Genomic DNA, 21,582 nt, shown 5'->3' on the forward strand with positions numbered 1-21,582 from the left:
CTGTTTACATAGTAATCAGTTTGCCATTCATTAATCATTAGCACCTGTTCCCTACAAACCATTTCCCTAGACTTAATGGAACATATGATAAGAACACAGAATATCTGACCCTCATGGATATTAAAACCTAGTAGGAAAGTTAGTCAAACAAATGAGAAGTTATCTGTGATGTAAGGAACATAAGCATACAACCTACTTCAGGGAGGAAGAGAGAACTTCTGGATTGATCAGAGATGGCTCCATGAAGGAGATGGCATTTGCACCAGATCTGGAGGGCCTGATGATGGATCTACAGATGGGTTTTGTGATAGAGTACTTCAGACTTAATAGGAACAGTGGTGCAAATACGGGGAGGCAGGAAGGTATATGGCATGGTTGGGAGACAAAATCGGTCCAACTTAGTGACAGCAGATACCTTACATAAGCGACCTAAAGGAAATTAGGTTGGTATTCAATTGTAGAGACCTTCAGTGCTAGGCTAGTAAGTATGGGCATTAACTGCAGGTGAGTAACTCAACAAATACTAATTCAGGACCTACTACGTGCTGAGAATTTTACTAATAGAAAATGAAGAGATTTTGTTTTGATGTTGCTGCTCTTGAAGGAATGGGTGAACAAGGAGCCACATGACGTGTACATTGAAATGAGAGAATGCCACATAAACTTGAGCCCATAACCCAGACCAAGAAAGAATTCTCTAAGTGTAATGTGATCTTGTTATGTTCTGAGCTAGTTCAGTGCTTTTTGCTTTGGTTTTTCTCCAAATATTACATTATTGGATATTAAGACAAGCCATAGATAGCCATATATACATTACAGTGTTTTCTGTAGAAAGATAACAGCAGTTTAAAGAGAAATTGAAAAAAAAAAAAATCTCTAGGCTAGAGGGGGAGAAAAATAACCTTAAAAGATAACAAGTTAATAATGTTGACGGCCAAAAGAACAGTAAAAGCAGCCTTCTAAAAGTAAATACCTGATTCTTTAGAGGTAGCAACTATTAATGCTAGAACTAGAATGGCCTTTAATGGGAATCTGTTTGCCCCATGGAAGACTCCTAAAGTGGACAAAAGCTGTAACAGAGCCAAGTCTTGTTCGGAAAGGGCGACTAAGAAAAATATGTTACGCGAGAGTACTTTGCATTTCCAGCTAATTCCAATAAAGAATTAGAAGTTTTAGATGGTAACATTAAAGGGGTCAGCCACATGGGGCCTTTTTCCTCCACGTCATTGCTGTAGAAGGTGAGCTATGGCTCTTCCCTGGTTAAGAGCAATGGCATTGGGTGATTGCTAACTTCATAACATTTGTACTTACAAGTAGTCTGCCTCTGTGCTGAAAATAAAAAATTAGAAGTGACTTGTAAAGAAGAGATATTGAAAAGAGATTTACAACCCCATCTTCAATGCTAACATTTTGGTGCCTGAAAGAAAATGTGATTTACAGTTATGCTTAATAGAAAATTGTTTCATCATTACCAACGTATTGCTAATAATACCATTCCTTAGTGTGCTTCACAAGAAACTCAATACTTTTGTAACCTGTTAAAATTGAAAAGAAAGAGACAAAGGGAAGAAAAATATTGGCTATTTCAGCATAGCCATAAAATTTTCAGCCATATTGTATTAGAACCAATGATACAGAAATAGAAAGGTGTCAGCTCTAACTGTGCTCCTGATTCCTGAGGAGAAAGGTGGTGTTTGAAGGTGAGCACACTACTGCAGACTCCATCTGGCTTTAGTGTTTGTCTCTTTGGTAATTAAGGAAAACACGAATATCGATCCAGTAGAATAAGCCATAACCAATTTGATAAAACAGTAGTACATGCAGACACTTGGTCCTAATTCTCTGTGTCTTGAGAACGGATTCCACTTCATAACCCAAGTTGTCGGTGTAATTTCTGACTTAGTCATGAATTCCAAACACTGATTAAACATGGGTATTGTAATAAATGTTATAATCTTTGATTTAATCTAGCCAATTTTGCCTGCCCAGAGTCGCAGTTGTTCATTGTGCTGTTGCTGATTGCTAGGCACTTTGCTACTGTGGAAGGTAAAATGGAGTTGAGCAGACCACTCCCACTGGTAGTTGGCTGTTGCTCAGTTGTCCCAGTAGCTGGTTGGAATTTTTTGTTGAGGGATCACTACTCCACTTACCCTTTAGTGCATTGATTTTCTTTTAGTCTTTGTGACTGTGCTGAATGGTAGCAATTTTATGTCCCTATTTAACACCAAGGATACTGAGGCCCAGAGTCATTAAAAAAAAAATTGCCCATTGTCATATAGTTGGTGAGCGGTAAAGCCAGATTTGCATCTAGATGGGTGAGGGTATTTCTACTTCACTATGTCAACATGAAGAAAACAAAAATCCTCACAACTGGACCAATAAGCAACATCATGATAAATGGAGAAAGTATTGAAGTTGTCAAGGATTTCATTTTACTTGGATCCACACTCAATGCCCATGGAAGCAAAAGTCAAGAAATCAAACGACAAATGTGTGATTTGCATTGGGCAAATCTGCTGCAAAAGACCTGTTAAAAGTGTTAAAAAGCAAAGATGTCACCTTGAAGACTAAGGTGTGCATGACCCAAGCCATGGTATTTTCAGTTGCCTCTCATATGCATGCGAAAGTTGGACAATGAATAAGGAAGACCAAAGAAGAATTGATACCTTTGAATTTATGGTGTTGGCAAAGAATATTGAATATAACGTGGAGTGCCAGAAGAACGAACAAACCTGTATTGGAGAAGTACAGCCAGAAGCTTCTTAGAAGCAAGATGATGAGACTTCTTCTCATGCAGTTTGGACATGTTATGAAGAGGGACCAATCCTTTGAGAAGGACATCGTGTTTGGTAAAGCAGAGGGTGAGCAAAAAAGAGGAAGACTCTCACTGAAATGTATTGACACAGTGGCTGCAACGATGGGCTCAAGCATAATGATGACTGAGGGTGGTACAGGACAGGACAGTGTTTCATTTTGTTGTACATAGAGTCACTATGAGTTGGAATCAACTTGATGGCAACAGGTTTTCAGGTGCACCAACCTCTTTGTGCTCCCCCTGTGGTCATGAAAATCGGTTGGCATATATTCATCTTTTCATATATTCATTTTACTATTATATCACATTAAGGACTTTGTAAATTTATGAATTTTCTTACTTAAACAATATTATTGATCAAGTGTGTGCTAACTACGTCCTTTGAGTCAGATATGTCCTGCCACCTGTTTTGTAAACAAAAGTTTTATTGGAACACAATCGTGCCCATTTGTTTACATATTGTCTGACTGTTTGTGTCTGGGTAGTGCAAATGGTTTGTATTTGACTACTAACCTAAGGGTTGGCATTTATAATCCCCCCGTCAGGGCCACAGAAGAAAGGTGTGGTAGTCTGCTCCTATAAAGATTATAGCCCAGAAAACCCTATGGAGCAGTTCTACTCTGTAAGACATAGGATCGCCATATGTTGGAATTGACTCAGCAGCAGTAGGTTTTTGCTTTGACTACTTGCTCTGTAATGGTAGACTTGAGTTGCAAAAGAAATCATATGGCCTGCAAGCCATACTATTGGGCTCTTTACAGAACACATTTTCCAACCCCTGATACCCAAAACCCACTGCTGTCGAGTCAATTCTGACTCATAGCGACCCTATAGGACAGAGTAGAACTGCCCCATAGAGTTTCCAAGGAGCACCTGGCGGATTTGAACTGCCAACCTCTTGGTTAGCAGCTGTAGCACTTAACCACTACGCCACCAGGGTTTCCAACCCCTGATATTGATCATAAAAGAAAAAAAAAAACTATGAAATTCTTCATGTTTGGGATACTGACATAATAGGTCAATTTCATTAAGATAATCTTATTGTGGTTAGAGGCAGATGAGTATAGTGTTCCAGGGAGATTTTTATTTTTAATAATTTTATGGCCTTGGGCCAGTAAATCAGCCTGGTTCGCTGTGTTGCCTTACGTGTGAAGTGTAGCTGCTCCTGTCACCTGGCATGTTTATGGTGAGAATTATGTGTTAAGTGTTTCCATAACACCTAGCACCTGGTTAAGTGGTCAGGCTGCCCATATGGGAATCCTGGCTCTGCAGCCTACTCTTGGCGTGGACTTGGATAGATAAAATAGCCTTTAATCCTCTCGGCTCCTCTCTGTAAAATGGGGAGTAGTACTATTTACCTAACAGGGGACCATTTTGTGAGGATTAAATGAAATAACCCACGGGAAGCATATAGCCCACGGATTCCTGGCAGACAGTAAAAGCTCAGTTAACATGAGCTGCTCTGGTTGTTGTGGTTCTAGTCGTTCCAACCCTCCACAGAACTGGTGTCTACTGTTAATTAAGAATGCTAAAGTCCAGCCAGCAGACTTTCCTTTAATTATAAAAATTGCAAACGTGCCTTTTGTGAATTTATATTGTATACTGAAATTTTTTGTCCAGCTAAAGATTGAACAAGATAGTACTAAATGCCACCACATTTGAAGATGGAGTTTCATTTCTTGGAGGTATTTTAAACCTCTTGGAGGATCCTCTAGTAAACAGATTGATAGAGACACCCATATACGCTGCTCTTTAATCATCCCATATAATAATGAAGCTAAAAAGTCTGATCTAAATGTTGCTAGCGTTGGGCCAGGTTTTGACCTTGGCCTAATTAAATTCTTGTTCTTCTCCCTCTGGTGATTATTTATCCAGGAGAAGCCCCATATTATTGACTGTCATACATGCCACCAACATTAAGGAGGCTCCCCTTGGTATTGTGTGCTGCAATGGGTGCTGGGCACAGGGAGGAGACAGGTGGCTCGCTCAGGCTGCTCCCAGACATACCTGCATTCACTACCTGAGGCAGGTGAATGTCTCCTGCCTGCCTAGGAAGATGCTTTGGCAGCACAGAAGAAGGAAAACCCTCCACCAGGCAGAAGAAGTTTCAATTAAGATATTACATAGCAGTTGGCATTTGAGTGATTTTAAACGGAGAATAGGAACTTACCAGATGATGAAGGGCATGGAGCACCGAATAGAATGAATCCAGTTATTAATCATAAATAAATCAGAACTGCTTGTAAGCAAACTCAAGGGTAGAAGAAACTAAGTGTAGCCTAACTCTCACTTTCCTCTTGTCTATCTCTGACGTACTTGACACTTAACACAGTTTCATAGAACTCACTATAGTAGTTTCCCAGGGTTGCCATTAGAAAATTCCACCAATTGAGTGGCTTAAAACAATACAAATACATTCCCTCACAGTTCTGGAAGCTAGAATGAAGTCAGATTGTTGGCAGTTTTATTTCCTTCTGAGAGCTCTGAGGGAGAACCTGTTTCATGCCTTTTTCCTAGCTTTTGGTGAAAGCCAACAATCTTTGGCTTGTAGACTTATTACTCCATTCTCCACCTTCATCATGTGTCTTAGCCTGGGTTCTCTAGAGAAGCAAAACTACTAGTGAAGCATCTCTCTTTCTATATATATATATAATATAGAGAGAGATTTATATCCAGGAAATGGCTCATGAAGTTGTAGAGGCTGGACAGTCCCAAGTCCGTGGGGCAGGCTGGAGGCTTCTCCTGACTCACGTAGCTGCAGGGGCTGGCTAACCCAAGATCAGCAGGTCACCTGCTAGCTCAAGTCCCAAGAACCAGAGGTCAGATGAACAGGAGCCAGCTGCAGGCCTTGCCAGAAAGTCCACCTATATTGGATGTAAGCCATACCCCCAAGGAAATTCCCTTTCAACTGATTGGCTACTCACAGCAGATCCTGTCAAGGAGGTGATTATATCAGATCGCATCATGGAAGTGATCACATCATTATACGACTGCCAAACTGCATCATAACTGCCAAACCACTGAGAATCATGGCCCACCCAAGTTGACACACAACCCCAACGATCACATCACCCCAGAGCATTCTCCCTGTGTGTCCATCTCTGTGTCTCTTGCCTTCTTTTATCAAGACACCAGTCGTGTTGGATCAGGGCCCACCCTACCCCATTAACTTAACTAAGTGCAACTGCAAGGACTGTTTCCAAACAAGATGCTATCTCGCATTCACAGGTACCAGAGTTATGGAATTGAATGTATCTTCTAGGGGGTGTTGGCATAGACCCAGCTATAACAACCAATGGGATTCTCACTTATCATTCATATTTAACTTTTCATGAAGTTTGGGGGAAACTGTAAGCTTGACTTGCTGTGAACAGGAAAATGTACTCTCATACCTGAGTCCAAGGCTTCAATGTAAGCATCCTGCACACAAATGAAAATTAAGCTCCACAAAGTGTTTGCAAACAAGACAAAGGAATGCTGCTTCTGTCTTCTGAGCAAGCCTCGGGCCTTTGCCTCTGGGTTATGACTAAAGGCAAGTAAGATCCACTCCCATTGGGGACCAAAATGTGGCATCCTTTCAAACGATGTTGAGGGAGCTAGTGTTGGCGCTGCCCATGGCTGTGACAGGTAGCAATCTGTTATTTTGTGCCCTGTGGCATGGCAGTCGCTGATTCTAAGATGTTTGATGCACTCCTTGATAGCCTAAAGAATGGCATAGACAAGCTCCTTCTCGCATAATTTCACAATCCCAACATACAATGTCCACCCTGCTATTTTTTCCCCCAGTTGCCATTGCTGCTTGAAATCTGAAACTGAGTGGCAGAGACATACAGAAAATTTTATGTGTGTTTGTATATATTTTTCTGTCTTTTAGATAGAAAATATGGTCAAGTATAATTTTCTATCTTTCAGTAACAGCTTTTTGAGATATAGTTCTCATACCTAAAGTTTAAAATTCAGTGGTGTTTTAGTGTATTTACCAAGTTGTGTGTTACTGTGTAGAAAATCACAATTTTTAATTTGATTTTGCTTAGTTTTTTTTTACCCCCCTTTTCCAGGCTGCATTATTTGTCTCAGGCTTCTGTGATTCAGTTAGAATGACTGATCTAATCAGTTAGAGGTATTTTAATACAATTACCTCTAAATTTAATAAAAATCCAAAGCATTTTCAATCCAATTCAATTAAATGCCAGAAACCAATTTTTTAAAAAAGGCTAGCTTTTCTCATTTTTTCCTAATATAAATTTCTCCTTAAAAAGATATACAGATGCCTTAGTCACAGCTATTATAAGTAGCTACTGAACTCAGACATAGCAATTTTTAAAATAAAATTAAACCAAAAGAAAATCAAGTTAGAAAATAGCCCATTTAAATATGCATACCATTTTCACTGGCTCACTTTTTTAGCTAATCCATATGTCCTGTAGGATAGAGGCCAGTGTCTTCAGGCAATTAGCAAAGTTTAGGTTGTGATGGAAATCTTTAGTTCCTTATAGAAAATACTTTGGAGTTTTTATATAACCTAGAAACCTGCTTCTTTCAGCCCTGAACCATTTTGCTCTTCTAAAAATTTATCTTTGGCTTCCAGCCATGTCTTCCAATGAGAATTCAAGGGGAGGGAGAGATTGAATACATCTCATGTAAAAAATTAAAAGATGATGCTCAAGAAAACCCCTGTGCCTTAAAGACAGCAGCCCAGATTTTAAAAACTAAGGAACTCTCTTAATGGCCCTGGTGATGTAGGGGTTAAGAGCTTGGCTGCTAACCAAAAGGTTGGGAGTTCAAATCCACCAGCCATTCCTTGGGAACCTTACGGGGCAGTTCTACTCTGTCCTGGGGGGTTGCTATCAGTTAGAACTGACTCGACAGCACCTAACAACGTAAAGGTAAAGGAGCTAAGGGCAGAAGAAATGCGAAAGGTGCACTGTGTTTTGTTTATAAAGGTAGGACGGTGAAGAAAGAAATGACAAAAGCTTGGAAGCACTCACGCAGACACACATTTTCTCTCTACCCTCTCTCAAATTGACACGTTCTCTTGTTAAATCTAATTTCTGGGACAGAATGCAAAAATACCATGAAGTGTAGACAGACATTTGATGTTGCTTGCATATAACTGCATTCTTGATATTTCTTGAAAGGCTCGAGAAAGACCTTATTGGACAATTCTCACAATTTTAATAGTATTTGTTGCCCAGGTTTTCTGAGGTGTCTTGACTATCACCATCACTTGTGAGTGGGCAAAATTGTTAAAGTTCAGCACAGATGCTTCTGGTTTGCTTGGCTTATGGCACCATTTCTTGATCTCAGCACTGGGAGTGGGGAAGTTGAAAACCATTGGGCTATGGTATTGATATCTACAGGGGATGGCCAGCATTAAATATACTGGTACTAATTGCCATCAAGGTAACTCTGACTCATGGTGACTCCAAGTGTGTCAGAGTAGAACTGGGTTCCATAGGGTTTTCAATGGCTGATATTTCAGAAACAGATCTCCAAGCCTTTTTTCCAAGGCACCTATGTATGGACTTGAACCTCCAACCTTTTGGTTAGCAGCCAAGCATGTTAACCCTTTAAACCACCCAGGGACTTCAGCTTTAATTATGCAGACAGGAAAATATTCCTACCACACTGCATCTCATCTGAATATCACCTGGACCTCCTACCTCAGTGTTTTGCACATTGTAGGTATTTCATAAATTTTTCATATCTGTAAGACTAAGTAAGATAACCCCTGACATGTTTGTCAGTTTGGGGGCTTGTGTGTTGCTGTGATCCTGGAAGCTATGCCACTGGTGTTCGGATACCAGCAGGGTCACCCATGGCGGACAGGTTTCAGCTGAGCTTCCAGACTAAGACAGACTAGGAAGAAGGACCCGGCGGTCTACTTCTGAAAAGAATTAGCCAGTGAAAACCTTATGAATAGCAGTAGAACATTGTCTGATATAGTGCTGGAAGATGAGCTCCCCAGGTTGGAAGGCACTCAAAATGTCTCGGAAAGAGCTGCCTCCTCGAAGTAGAAAAAAAAAAAAAACCCAGTGCCGTCGAGTCAATTAGAGTCGACTTTAATGACGTGAATGGAGTAAAGCTTTCGGGACCTTCGTTTGCTGATGTGGCGCGACTCAAAATGAGAAGAAACAGCTGCAAACATCCATTAATAATCAGAACCTGGAATGTATGGAGTATTGAATCTAGGAAAATTGGAAATATACAAAAATGAGATGGAATGTATAAACATTAATATCCTGGGCATTAGTGAGCTGAAATGGACTGGTATTGGCCATTTCGAATTGGACAATCATATAGTCTACTGTGCTGGGAATGACAACTTGAAGAGGAATGGTGTTGAGCTCATTGTCAAAAAGAACATTTCAAGATCTAAAGTACAACACTGTCAGTGATAGAATAATATCCATACGCCTACAAGGAAGACCAGTTAATATGACTGTTATTCAAATTTACACACCAAACACTAAGGCCAAAGATGAAGAAATTGAAGGTTTTTATCAGCTGCTGCAGTCTAAAATTGATGGAACATGCAATTGGGATGCATTGATAATTACTGGCGATAAAAAAAAAAAAATTTTTTTTTTTTAGAATGTAAAAGTTGGAAACAAAGAAGGATCAGTATTTGGAAAATATGGCCTTGGTGATAGAAACAATGCTGGAGATTGAATCATAGAATTTTGCAAGACTAACAACTTCTTCATTGCAAATACCTTCTTTCACCAACATATACGGCAACTATACACATGGACCTCACCAGATGGGATGCACAGGAATCAAATTGACTACATCTGTGGAAAGAGATGATGGAAAAGCTCAATATCATCAGTCAGAACAAGGCCGGGGGCCAACCGTGGAACAGACCATCAGTTGGTTACGTGTAAGTTCCAGCTGAAATGGAAGAAAATCAGAGCAAGCCCACGAGAGCCAAAATACAACCTTGAGTATATCCCACCTGCGTTTAGAGACCATCTTAAGAATAGATTTAATGCGTTGAACACTAGTGACCAAAGACCAGACGAGTTGTGAAATGGCATCAAGGACGTCGTACGTGAAGGAAGCGAGAGGTCATTGAAAAGACTTGAAAGAAAGAAAAGACCAAGATGGATGTCAGAGGAGACTCTGAAACTTGCTCATAAACGTCAAGCAGCTAAAGCAAAAGGAAGAAATGATGAAGTAAAAGAACTGAATAGAAGATTTCAAAGGGCTGCTCGAGAAGACAAAGTAAAGTATTACAATGACATGTGCAAAGAGCTGCAGATAGAAAACCGAAAGGGAAGAACACAAATGGCATTTCTCAAGATGAAAGAACTGAAGAAAGAATTCAGGCCTCGAGTTGCAATAGTGAAGGATTCTATTGGGAAAATATTAAACAATGCAGTAAGCATCAAAAGAAGATGGAAGGAATACACAGAGTCATTATACCAAAAAGAACTAGTTGATGTTCAACCATTTCAAGAGATGGCATATGATCAGGAACCGATGGTACCGAAGGAAGAGGTCCAAGCTGCACTGAAGGCACTGGTGAAAAGCAGGGCTCCAGGAATTGACGGAATATCAATTGAGATACTTCAACAAACAGATGCAGCGCTGGAGGTGCTCACTTGTCTGTGCCTAGAAATATGGAAGATAGCTTCCTAGCCAACTGACTGGAAGAGATCCATATTTATGCCTATTCCCAAGGAAGGTGATCCAACCGAATGTGGAAATTGTAGAACAATATTAATGTCACACGCAAGCAAAATTTTACTGAAGATCATTCAAAAACGGCTGCAGCAGTATATCTACAGGGAGCTGCCAGAAATTCAGGCCAGTTTCAGAAGAGGATGTGGAACCAGGGATATCATTGCTGATGCCAGCTGGATCCTGGCTGAAAGCAGAGAATACCAGAAGAATGTTTACCTGTGTTTTATTGACTATGCAAAGGCATTCGACTGTGTGGATCATAACAAATTATGGATAATGTTGCAAAGAATGGGAATTCCAGAACACTTAATTGTGCTCATGAGGAACCTTTACATAGATTAAGAGGTCGTTGTTCGGACAGAACAGGGGGATACTGATTGGTTTAAAGTCAGGAAAGGTGTGCATCAGAGTTGTATCCTTTCACCATACCTATTCAATCTGTATGCTGAGCAAATAATCCGAGAAGCTGGACTATATGAAGAAGAACGGGGCATCAGGATTGGAGGAAGACTTATTAACAACCTGTGTTATGCAGATGACACAACCTTAATTGCTGAAAGTCAAGAGGACTTGAAGCACTTACTAATGAGGATTAAAAAAGACCACAGCCTTCAGTATGGATTGCACTTCAACATAAAGAAAACAGAAGTCCTCACAACTGGACCAATGAGCAACATCATGATAAACAGAGAAAAGATTGATGTTGTCAAGGATTTCATTTTACTTGGATCCACAATCAACGCCCCATGGAAAGAGCAGTCAAGAAATCAAAGACACATTCCATTGGGCAGATCTGCTGCAAAGGACCTCTTTAAAGCATTGAAAAGTAAAGGCATCACCTTGAAGACTAGAGTGCGCCTGACCCAAGCCATGGTAATTTCAATCACATCATATGCATGTGAATGCTGGACAGTCAATGAGGAAGCATGAAGAAGAATTGACGCCTTTGAATTGTGGTGTTGGCAAAGAATATTGAATGTACTATAGACTGCCAAAAAAAAATGGACAAATCCGTCTTGGAAGAAGTACAACCAGAATGTTCCTTAGAAGCAAGGAAGGCAAGGCTGAATCCTACATACTTTGGACATGTTGTCAGGAGGGATCAGTCCCTGGAGAGGGACGTTGTGCTTGGCAAAGTACAAGGTCAGCGGAGAAGAGAAAGCCCCTCAACAAGGTGGATTGACACAATGGCCGCAACAATGAGCTCAAGCATAACAATGATTGTGATGGTGGCGCAGGACCAGGCAGTGTTTTGTTCAGTTGTGCACAGGGCCTCTATGAGTTGGAAGTGACTTGACGGCACCTAACAACAACAACAAGTAAGACAAATAAGAAAGACGCTAAAACACAGATGGGAAATACGCATTTGGTAAGGTAGAATATGTATTTGAAAGACACGTAATAGAGTCTAATTGTTGATATCTATCTTGTATCTTGATGGAGTAATCAACACAAATTTTGATATTTGAAATAATTGCTTATGCACATTTGCCATGCAGGCAGTAAGACATGGAGGAAAACTGCTTCTTAGTTTTTTATGTTTTATTCTTTCAAGAGAAATTGACTGTCCCCTGGTACACTGTAATGAAATAGCAAATGGTGGCCAGGGTCCATATAGCAATCAGAGTCACTGTTGCTCTCAGCTGCAGACAGCCAGTTCTTTCTTGCTGGGGACCATGACAAGACGCCAGTTAACACAGATGGTGGACATGCTCAGTCGCCCCCTGACAAGCTGTTGGAACAGCAGGACCAGCCTTCTAACCCCTGGCTCTCATGTCTGGCAGTATCTTTTTTTGCAAGAACGGAAATGTCATCTCATCCAATTACAGAGAATTGGGATAGTAAAAGGAAGCAAATTCTAAGCCCAAAGATCTTTCCCCACTTTTATCTCAGCTCTTTTCATTATTTTTCCAAATTAAAAACAAGAGCTTTGATATTTCCCGTGTTCTGGCATGTTACAGATTCAGATTTCTGAGAAATCTGGAGTGTTCATAGACTTCAATGTGAGTAAGAGAATTGTCATCTTCATAGTGGGTTGAAAGCACAAGTATTGAAGCTGCTTTAATGTTGTTTAAAACAGGACAGAGATTCAGAATAAAATAAGCGTGTATGTGCAGTTTCTTTAAAAATTAAAATTTTGAGATGTATATGAGCCTTAAGGAAACCTGGTTACACAGTGGTTAAAGTGATCCACTGCTAACTGAAAGGCTGGCAGTTCAAAACTACCAGTGGCTCCATGGAGAAAGATGTGGCAGTCTGCTTCCGTAGAGATTTACAGTCTTGGAAACCCTATGAGGTCGCTCTGAGTCAGAATCAACTGGACAGCAGTGGGTGGATATATGAGCTGTAAGACTGTACTAAATTATGTTGTGTCCCTCTTTTCCCGAGTGTTATGGATTGGAATTGTGTCTCTCAATAATATGTGTCAACTTGGCTAGGCCCTGATTCCTAGTATTGTGTGATTGTCCACCGTTTTGTCACCTGATGTGATTTTCTTATGTGTTGTAAATCCTGCCCCTATGATGTTAATGGTGTAGGATGAGAGGCAGTTATGTAATGAAGCAGGACTCAATCTAGAAGATTAGGTTGTATCTTTTGAGATTATAAAAGAGAGAGGCAAGCAGACAGACGGGGGACCTCATTACCACCAAGCAAGAAGAACCAGGAGCACGTGTCCTTTGGACCCAGGGTCCCTGCACTGAGAAACTCCTTGACCAGGGGGAGATTAATGTGAAGGACAGAGAGATAGGCCTTCCCCTGGAGCTGGTGCCCTGAATTCAGACTTCTGGCTTCCTAGACCATGAGAGAATTTCTCTCCACTTGTGGTATTTCTGTTACAGCTGCACCAGATAAACAAAGACACCAAGTATACATAGACTTCTTGTATAAAGGCAAAATCTGTGCAACTTTTAACAATTATTTCACTCTGGTCCTTTGGAAAGAGGTTGAATTTGTTTTTTTTTATTAGGATGCTTCTCAGACTTTAATACTCGTTTGAATCACCTGAGGCTTTTGTGACACACAGATTCTGAGTTAGTAGGTCTGGAATGGAGTCCCAGGTGATATTCCCCCATGGACTCCTGGACTTTGCAGAGGACTCTGGTGGTATTTCATCCCCCCACCAACAGTGTGCCGACTTGGGGGACTGAGACAGGGCACAGGAAACTGAAAAGGAAAACCATCCATATCTACAGTATGATTATTCTTATAATCAAATGCCACCAGTGCTAGTGAATCCTGAGATATCTATCCATGGAGCAATTTTTTAAAATTCAACTCTCAAGACCAAGAAAAATGAAAAAACTCTTACAGTCTCCCTACAAGTATACGTATTGCTTGCTTCACTTGTGTCCTGTTTTTGCTCTTATACTGGTGTGGTGGAGCTGACTGACTCCTACTAGCTTGTAAAAACTGATTGTTAAATTACCCAGGAATTTTGTGAACCTCAATCATTGATAGCTTGAAATACCAGTGGTGGAAGTATTTACACCATGGAAATCGGCAACTCTACAAATCAGAGATTTTAATTTTTGGTGTTTCCAGAAAGCCAATCTCCTGGCATATCCCTGCTTCCCAGTCAGTAAGAAAATCTCTTCTTACTTTCCAACAAAGGACGTGGCATCTTGTCTTATTCAGAGTTTAAAGCTTCTGGTCAGTAGGATGTTGAGCTTCAGACTAACCACACAGCTCAGTGAAGAAGTTTATTCCCATATCATACATCAAAACAAAACCAAACCCATTACCATCGAGTCGATTCAGACTGATATCAACCCTCCAGGACAGAGTAGAACTGCTCCATAGGATTTCCAAGGAGCTCCTGGTGGATTCAAACTGTCAACGTTTTGGTTAGCAGCTGTAGCTCTTAACCTATATCATACATAGTGGTACGTAGTGATGCCCTTCTGTAGAATGCTCAGCGTCACCAGCATGACAGACAAGCAGATCTCCTTCAGTTTGCATTTCGTAAGTACTTTTTCATCAAGGAGAGGTGTGAGGATTGGGTCAAGTATAACTGGAATGACAGATGTATCGGGTAACCTTGGAGAGTCAACACAATTCAGTAAAAAGACTGGCCAACTGCAGATACCTTCTAGTGACTTCCGTGACAAATTAGCACCCATCATCTCGTACTGAGTCACTGGTTTCATTAACGTGCACAGCTGTTCGTATCACTTGTTTCAGCGCTGTGTTTCAGCACCATATTTGGAGCTTAAGTGAGATTTGTCAGTAGCTCAAGGTTGCTTGTCTAATTTTACATGCTGCTATTTAGTAAAATGGAAACCCTGGTGGTGTAGTGGTTAAGTGCTACAGCTGCTAACCAAAAGGTCGGAAGTTCGAATCCGCCAGGCGCTCCTTGGAAACTCTATGGGGCAGTTCTACTCTATCCTGTAGGGTCACTATGAGTTGGAATCGACTTGACGGCACTGGGTTTACTGGGTTTATTTAGTAAAACATGGTTATTGTTGTTATTAGATGCTGCCGAGTGAATTCCAACTACGGCAACCCAGTGTGTGCTAAGTAGAACTGCTCCATAGGGTTTTCAAGGCCTTTACATTTCAAAGCAGATCTCCAGGTCTGTCTTCCGAGGTGCCTCTTGGTGGATTTGAACCGCCAGCATTTAGGCTAGCAGTCAAGTACTTAATTGTTTGCACTGCCCAGGGACTCCTAAAATATGATTATGGTGTAACAAATGCTTAATCATCGATTTCCCTGATTTGAGTAATTTTGTAGTCAATGTGTTTGTTGATAAGGGCCACTTGCTAATATGGGCAAGCACATGAGAAATGCCCATATCTCTTAAAAGTACATATATCTATCATTGGGGCAAAACACATTCTTAAAAAATAATCAGGTTTCAAGTAGGATAATTTGTTTTTATTTCCATCTTAAGATGGAACACATATCTGTCTACTTATGTTTGAAAAGAGTACAAGATAGATTCTAATAAATTAGGTTCAGGAAAGTGTCAGCATATAGCAATATGTAGCATCAGCAGTGACCCTTTAATCAGGTCAGCCTTTTTTTTTTCATTATTAATGGATTGAATGATTAGACAGATAACAAATCAATTTATGTGAAATATTGAAGATAAAGTATACTTAGTAGACTTCAATAGTTATGTCCTTGTTTTTGTTTTGTATCACCATTGGACATTTGCCAGGCAATTTATTACGAAGTCAAGCGACATTTGTCTGCTTACATTTGCCCTTTCTACTTGCTTTTTTTTTTTTTTTACTTTCCCTTAGAATTGGAAGGAAAAAGGAGTATAAGATATGTAATTTTAACTCAAGGAAAGCAGATATATTTGACTTCACATGAATTTTCTTGGAGCAGGTATTCTTGCAGGGAATGAAAAAAATTATCCTGCAGATATTTATTTATTTATTTACAATTCAAAATATACAATTTCTAGTTCCTCAAATAACTCTCTAGTTTGATTATTCGAGTGACTGCTTTCTCAAAATTTGTGAATTTAAAATTCCATGCAATATGTAGTTTTTTTTTGTGTGTATACTTTATTAGGCTGAGAATAATTGAAACTTAGTTATTTAAAATGAAATAATAAAAAGCTTTTCATTATTGCTAAAATTGTCCTTCAGTGCTTTATTTAAAGCTAATCGTTTGCTAATCTGTTGATTTTGTTTTGTAAAAGGCATTATAATTACTGTATATTTAAAAACAAGGATTTTTCTCCCTAACCTACTTGTCAATTTCATAATTGTCTTCATGCTGAATTTTTAAAACATTATAAAATTAGCTTCCTAACTTTGGTTGTTCACAAAATATTTTGCTCCACTTTAAGTTACCCACTAAGAGTTTTTTTTTTGTGGTTAAGATTTTTTTATTTATTTTTAAACAGTAAGTTATATAATTGTTGTATAGTGCAGGGAACTCTGGCTTGGCTTCTCTGTTGTATTTGCATCATATTGACATTTAAAAATGGAATTTAGTGGTGAATCCAGCCTAGATCTCAGCCAAGGGGTGACCCTACAAAACTTAAAATGAATGGAGCCTGGTTAGAAGCACATAAAGTCTCATACAGCTTTGTGTGCCCCATCATTTCAGTTTATTAAATGGTCTCTTGTCTTGCGGGTGAATAGAACTTTCCAAAAGAAGAGAGAAGCCTTTCCCTCCAGTAACATTCAGCTAAATGAATATTAGGAAAGATATTGGCTATCTAAAAGTTTCAAAAATTAAATATGAACAAGCAAAGGTTATCTTTCCTGAGATGCCTGTGTAAGTCTATGCCTATGTTTCTCTCCAACTTAAAACTTTCTCTGAGAGATATTTGTGCTTCTATTTTTCTGGGTGAATTTTCTCCTTCCTCATTATTCATAATTTTTACTTTGAATAAAAATGAAGGTGTATTGAAATTCAAAAGCTAAGTTTAGGAAATAATTTAAAAATGTTAGTCTTTCCATTTATTATTTTCAATTTTGAGACGAGAAGGAAGATGAGAAAAAGAAGATGCAATCTTAACTTTCACATGAGTCCTATTTGGGATGATAGTCGTATACAAAGGCTATTTTCTACACACTATATTTAGTGAATGAAACTGTAGAATTTCCACTAAGTGATAATGGTAGCTAATATGAAACGGATTTTTGAACAGCATTTTTTTTTAGTGGTTTATGTAGGTTAGGATGCAATAACTTTTTTCTATTAATAGATATTTTTAATCATGTAAATTAAAGCGTTTAAAAATCTTTGATTTTTTCTTTTTTTACCCCCCTGAATCAGCTTACACACGATATATTTCAAGACTTAATGCTTTAAAGCTCCTCTCCTTGGTTAGAATCTCGATTGGCTAAATCTTCCGGTGATTTCTCGTTGCTAGAAAAGGATTTAAAGTTTCTCAGTCTGAGCTTTGCAGCCCTTTGGGGGAGTTACTGTGAAGGGTTAAGAGAGTCTAGGAACGAGCAAGATCTGAATTCTAAGGCAAATTAAGCCCCCAAAATTCCACTTGTACTTTTTTTATGATGTGGGACATTTTTTTCTTTTTTACTTTTGAGATAATTGTAGATTCCCATGGCAGCTGAAAGAATCAGTACAGAGAGCTATCCCATATATCCGTCAGTGAAGTCCCCCCAATCTCAGTCATGAAATTGACATTGATCCCTAATACTTCATTAGCCCAAGTATGTGCTCCAGTGCCTGCCCTTCCTCTGGATGTTCCCTTCTGACAGCCATTGCCATCCCTTGTACACTTATCCATACCTGGTGTAAAGGATTTGCATAACACTGCTGAACTGCTGGAGCCCTGGTGGCACAGTGGTTAAAGAGCTTGGCTGGTAACCAAAAAGTTGGTAGTTCGAATCCACCAACTGCTTCTTGGAAACCCTGTGGGGCAGTTCTACTCTGTCCTATAGGGTTGCTATGAGTCGGAATCGACTTGACAAGAGTGGGTAATGGGTGGGCCCTACTGCTGACCTCACTACTCCCACTTCTCCCAGACTAAGCAAAGGTTCTCTTTTCAACTACAAGGCCAGTTTTTCTGGAATGGTGAAGGATTAGAGAAATAGTTCAGAGAGGCAAATGCTTCCGTGTCCTAGAGTAGAGTAGGAATATAGTCATGAGTGAGAGACAATAAATGGTTCATTCTCAACAAAGTTCCCTCCCCCCTACCCCCGCCCTCAACCGCAGAAATCCTCTTGACGGCTTTAGCAAGTTGATTTCTAGCCCCAGTCTTTTTTTTTTTTTTTTAATTGTGCTTTAGGTGAATGTTTACAGAGCAAATTAGTTTCTCATTATATAATTAATACACAAATTGTTTTGTGACATTGGTTCCCAGCCCCACGATGTGTCAACACTCTCCCCTTCTCGACCTCTGGTTCCCCATTTCCATTTTGTCCAGCTTTCCTGTCCCTTCCTGACTTCTCATCTTTGCTTTTGGGCTGGTGTGCCCATTTAGCCTCGTATACATGTTTGAACTACTTGTGTTATTGTATGTTTTATAGGCCTATCTAATCTTTGGCTGAAGGGTGAGCCTCACGAGTGACTTGAGCACTGAATTAAAAGGGTGTCCACGGGGCATACTGAGTTTTTCCAGCCTCCATCAGACCATTAAGTCTGGTCATTTTTGTGTGTGTGTGAGTTAGAATTTTGTTCTACATTTTTCTCCAGCTCTGTCTGGGACCCTCTGTAGTGATCCTTGTCAGAGCAGTCAGTGGTGGTAGCCGGGCGCTGTCTAGTTGTGCTGGACTCAGCCTGGTAGAGGCTGTGGTAGTTGTGGTCCATTAGTCCCTTGCACTAATCTTATTTGTTTTCTTCATTCTCCTTTGCAAATGGGTCTAGTCATAGTCTTAAAGGAGAGCGATGATAGATGCCGTGTGATAGATGATGAAGGATTAGAGAAATAGGTCAGAGAATCAAACGCTTATGTTCTGACAATTGGAGGAAGTGTAATGAGATAACCTTTTCACCAGGACAGAGGGTTACATGTTAAGAGAAGGACTGTCTTTGCATTCAGTGGCACAGGGAAACTGGGATGCCCTCTTCTATGTCAGCCACTCAGAACCAGTTGGATGGGGTGGCTGTCTTTTATGAAAAGTGACAAAACCACATTCTTAACCCTGTTCTCCCTGGCTCATGTATATCTCCTCAATGCATTATATATTTGACATCAAATTATCAAGTACTATTACACACATTTTTGATCTTATTATCTCAAATATCCTTTTGTATATGAGTACCCGTAGGAATTGATTGCTGTTGCACATGGTGCTCATGTGGACTACACCAAAGTCATAAAACTACTTGGGGTTATTTAATGTCAGCAGTACCAACAGCCCTGGCAAGGACAGGAGAACTCACCAAATAACCCCAAAGTGGAGATTATCTCACTGTTTCTTTCAGAGTGATGGCGGCAAGATTCTTAGAGCTGAAGACCCCAGTAAGAACTATGGGTTCATCATTTACTTTATTGACATATAAATGGATTTTGAGTCCTGAATGCTTTTTATTGTTGATTGGGACTCGTTTGGCCTGGTTTCTACAAATTAGGCGTAACAAATGGTTTCAGAGCCATTTTAGAATGAGGCAGAAGAAAAATAAAAATGAATGTACCATTATGTTTTGCTGGTGGCATAGGAAAATGATAATGTATTGGAATGCCACTGCATTCTTGACTTTTGCCTTTATAAGAAATCGTTACTGTACTAGGTCACACACAAGGGCGCATACCTGTCTTGGATTATCTCCTTTGATTGTCACTATTTTGTTTCACTCCTTACCTTGTAACAACCCAAAATCCTAGCACTTATTAGTACACAGGAAAGATCATAATGAAAGACATCTTAGCCCTGCATAGCTGTGGTGTGTTCTATGGAGTCTGCGTCAGGAGACACATACTGGGTGCTCTGAGAGGTATAAGACGTGGGGCTCACCCTGAGTTGTTGAGACATAGTGAATTTTGCCCCAGGGCTCTGAACTAACAAGACTTAGGGCCATGCTGTAGGATGGAGGAATTCTTTGCCTCCTTTGATGTAGTAGTTACCATGCTGCTCGCAACTCCGCTGCCAACTCCACCCACAGAGTAAGTTCAGGAAACACAGCTGCCTTGTAGTCTGCTTGGAATTAGCACAGCCTGTGGGTCAGATTCATGAAAATGAGGATTTTCACATCTAAGGAACACAAACGAGCACGTTGCATGAATGGTAAGGGAGAAACGGAGGAAAGAAAAGCCAACCTGTTGGTGTTTGTTAGACCTGAGACAGGAAAGATAAGATCCAGGAGTGGAGACGGCTGACTCTTGAGGGCCTTGTGGGCTGGCAGTGCTTGGCAGAAACCCCACATCTGAGCATGGCTTTCAGCTCTGCAACCCAGAAGCTGTTTTGTCAGAAACTCAGAAGTGATTAGGGTACAATCTAACTTGCCCTTTAGAAGTCATAGTCCTAATCTTTTAATTTTGAGGGATAGGTAAAACTGTCAAGTGGATGGTATACGTGTGTCAGCGGGTCAGTAGATTTTCATCATATTTCAACCTTCTCTGCAAACACCCAATGAAAAGCACACAGTGGCTTGGTGAGTATAGACTTTCAAAGCAGCAGTATTAGTGGCAGGTGACATTGAGCTTGTTTCACCTGTTGTCAAATGTTTCCATCTAAAAAGTACAAAGAGAACTAGAGTAATCTTAGGTATCTGTTACACAGGACACTTCTCTTGCGGAGTGTTTGACACTCATCTTCTGGACTCCATGTTGACTGTCTTTGCTCTGTTGATGTCATAATGACAGCAGCAGCTTCTAGCTATGCTACCACCTCGTTGCCTCAGTTGGAAAGAGCAATGACTAGTGTGCATGGGGTGGGGGTGGGGGTAGGGAATAAAATGATAATTCTCATTTTTACATCCGCATTGTGGATCTTTGTCCTTGAGTGGCTGACTAGGATCAATCTATTGAATATTCCCAATTTGGAAACTCTGGATTATGCATGGTTTATGTCTCAGTTAAAACAAAACAGAAAAACCAAACCCATTGCCATCGAGTGGATTCGACTCATAGTGACCCTATAGGACCAAGTAGAACTGCCCCATAGGGTTTCCAAGGAGCAGCTGGTGGGTTCAAACTGCTGAAATTCTGGTTAGCAGATGTAGCTCTTAACTACTGCACCACCAGGATTTCCACATCTTGGTTAGAAGAGTGCTTTCCCCTAATGTATTAGGAAAACTAAGAATAAGCAAGACATCCATGCGTGCCAGGTCCTCACCAGCTCGCCATAGGCTGAGCGGGGGCAGGGCGTGAAGCCAAAGGGAGCATCAGGGCTGCAGTTGCCCTTCCCACAGAAACAGAACATACATGGGAGGTAGACTTCCAATTCCAATCACAATAACCTTACAAGGGAAATTGGGCTTTGAGTCTATTGGAGATTATGAAGCAAATCTTGTGGATTTGGGGAGGGTGGCAAGGCACACAACAGGTAAGATTTGTTCTAATGTAAAACAATCCTCGGTATGTGTTGGCAGATTTATTGTTTGCAACGTTATTGTCCAAGGATCAGATAAACATACAAATAAAAGTTACCTTTTGAGTTGATATGATTTAATATAATAGCCACATTTAAAGATGTCACATGTGTTTT

General features: G+C 40.2%; 1 protein-coding gene across 4 annotated transcripts in view; it reads left to right on the plus strand.

Moving 5' to 3' along the window:
* The window catches only part of APP (amyloid beta precursor protein), a 302,781-nt gene that overhangs the window by 162,380 nt on the left and 118,819 nt on the right, over positions 1–21,582 (plus strand). The gene's annotated exons all lie outside the window — the stretch shown is intronic.

The sequence above is a fragment of the Elephas maximus genome, chromosome 18, assembly GCF_024166365.1.
Source record: "Elephas maximus indicus isolate mEleMax1 chromosome 18, mEleMax1 primary haplotype, whole genome shotgun sequence".
Lineage (NCBI taxonomy): Eukaryota > Metazoa > Chordata > Mammalia > Proboscidea > Elephantidae > Elephas > Elephas maximus.